Raw genomic sequence first — 2,781 nt, forward strand, 5'->3', positions numbered from 1 at the left:
ATGTCCGTTTCCAACATCACAGTCTTCATGCCTTCTGTGTTCACACTAATAGGGATCCCAGGCCTAGAGTCTGTGCAATGTTGGATTGGGATTCCATTCTGTATTATGTATCTCATTGCTATGATTGGAAATTCTTTGCTTCTGATCATCATCAAGTTGGAGCCCAGCCTCCATGAGCCCATGTACATTTTCCTAGGCATGCTAGGGGTAACTGATATTGCACTTCTTACCAGTGTTGTGCCCAAGATGCTTGGAGTCTTCTGGTTTCATATACCAGAGATAGATTTTGATTCCTGCTTGCTTCAAATGTGGCTCATTCACACGTTTCAGGGCATAGAATCAGGCATCTTGCTGGCTATGGCCCTGGACCGCTATGTAGCCATCTGCTATCCACTCAGACATGCTGCCATCTTCACTCCCCACCTCATTTCTCAAATAGCAAGTGCAGTAACACTCAGGGCTGCCATTCTTGTAGCCCCTTGCCTAGTACTGATAAAATTCCGATTGCAATTTTACCACAAAACAGTCATCTCCCACTCCTACTGTGAGCATATGGCCATTGTGAAACTGGCTGCAGGAAATATCCGGGTCAACAAAATCTATGGTTTATTTGTGGCTTTCAGCATTGCAGTGTTTGATCTCTCCTTCATTACATTGTCCTATGTACAGATATTTATCACAGTTTTCCGTTTGCCCCAGAAGGAGGCTAGGTTGAAAGCATTCAACACTTGTATCGCTCACATCTGTGTCTTCCTCCAATTCTACCTCCTTGCCTTCTTCTCCTTCTTCGCACATAGGTTTGGTTCTCACATCCCCACTTTTATCCATATTCTCATTTCTAGCATTTACTTGCTGGTCCCTCCATTTCTCAATCCACTTGTCTATGGTGCAAAGACCAAGCAGATCCGTATACAAATGGTGAAAATGTTCAGTTTGTAAAATTCACCGTAAATAATACTTTGCTGTTTTACTTTTGGTGAATGGTAACAGTATTTCACAACATAATAAAACAATATGCTATTTAAGATTCTTGAGTTTTCTGTTTGTTGCATTTGCTGTTGTTTTTAATCTGCCAGCATGTTAGCTGGTTTTAGGATCCTGTTAGCACATGTCAATTCTCTGTTAACAGGATTGTGGACTCTACCTGGGTAATAAGAGTAAGAATCATAAAAGAGGGAACTTGTGAGCATATATCTTTCACTTTACTTGCAGAAATGCTGATATAATGAACAATTCAGAAAGGAGCTTCTAGGTGCAAGTAATGTATTCTTCAACTGGGTGGTTATATATTTGTGCCTACTTTGTGAAAATTACTCAAGCTGTACAACATATTTCTGTGCATATATCAGACTTCAACACAAACTTTTAAAATATTAAGTCAATGAATTCTCATAAGTGAAACAAAACAAAGGAGAAAATGTATCAAGTCAAAGAATTGCTATGGGTTAAAGATGTCTAAAAGGACATGAATATTAAATGCACTGTGTATCTGAATTGAGTTTGGGGCAAGAAAATAAAGGTATAGAAGTCTTTGAACTATTTTCAAACTTGGAATATGTACTAATATTTAGGTTGTAGTATGTCTTAATGCTAAATGTCCTGATATTGGCTATAACTATACTATAGTATATAATAGATTATCCTTTTCCTAGGGAAATATATAACAAAATAGTTAGGTGTAAAGGAATATTATGTCTCCAGTTTACTCAAAAACACTTCAGAAAAATAATCTATCCAATTATCTACCTATCAATCCATCTATCTAGGAATTTGTTGAGTGATAAAGCAAAACAGGGCAAAGGGAAAAATCATTTGTGACACTGGGTAAATTATATAAGGGAGTTTATTGTACTATTTTGAAAAATATTGCACATCAGGATAAATTGTATTTCTCTCAAGTACTTTTGAAAAATATTCTCAATTGAGAAATGGTTACCATTATTTACTCACTCAGCCAAGCCAGAAATATCATTTGCTGTTGCTGTTGTCCTCAGTTCTATAACATGTACAGGTCTCAGTGATTATTTCGAAAATAAATTCTCAATTGAATGAGCTTGTCTATATTGTGTATGTGAGTGTGTTCACTTGTGTCCAACTCTTTGCAACCCCCTAGATTGTGGTCTACTAGTTCCCTCTCTCCGTGAAAGTCTCCAGGTGAGCATTTAGGAATGGCTAGCCATTTCCTCCTCCAGGGGATCTTATTCCTTTTTTCAACCTTACATAAGAACCTATAAAGAATAAAGTAACATATTTTTCACCTTTTATTTGGTGCCAGTTTTCATAAATCCTGTGGAATTTTCAACAGAAAGTACTTGATGAATCTGTATCTCATTCCTGATCTTATGTATATCAACATGTGTAGTTTTGTACCTGCTGAATGCTCTCTTGCTTTTAGAACTTAGGCATTTCATTTAAGGAATTTAGACCTTTTTTTTTTTTCTGTCTCTATCCCTTCTAATAGCTCTCATAGCATGTATCACAACATTTTCTCTGTATGTAACTTCTTTTCTCATATAGATCTCATGTGTAATGTATATGTATACCCCTGACCTACACATATATGACACATTTTAAGGATAAATAAATACATATTGCTGAGGATTTAGAAAATGAATGCACAAAAATTCTACCACAAATTTCATAATGGGAATGTATTTTCACAGTAAGATAATCTGCATGGTTTCCTAAAGAGGACAAAGCCTTCTCAGGTGGCACAGTGGTAAAGAATGCCCCTGTCAGTGCAGGAGATACAAGAGGTGCAGGTCCAATCCCTGGGTCAGG

The 2,781-nt window shown here is 36.9% G+C and overlaps 1 pseudogene; it reads left to right on the forward strand.

Moving 5' to 3' along the window:
* LOC110147330 (olfactory receptor 52A1-like) lies at positions 1-951 on the forward strand (annotated as a pseudogene).
* The last annotated feature ends 1,830 nt before the right edge of the window (positions 952-2,781 follow it).

Source organism: Odocoileus virginianus, unplaced genomic scaffold (assembly GCF_023699985.2).
Source record: "Odocoileus virginianus isolate 20LAN1187 ecotype Illinois unplaced genomic scaffold, Ovbor_1.2 Unplaced_Scaffold_28, whole genome shotgun sequence".
Classification (NCBI taxonomy): domain Eukaryota; kingdom Metazoa; phylum Chordata; class Mammalia; order Artiodactyla; family Cervidae; genus Odocoileus; species Odocoileus virginianus.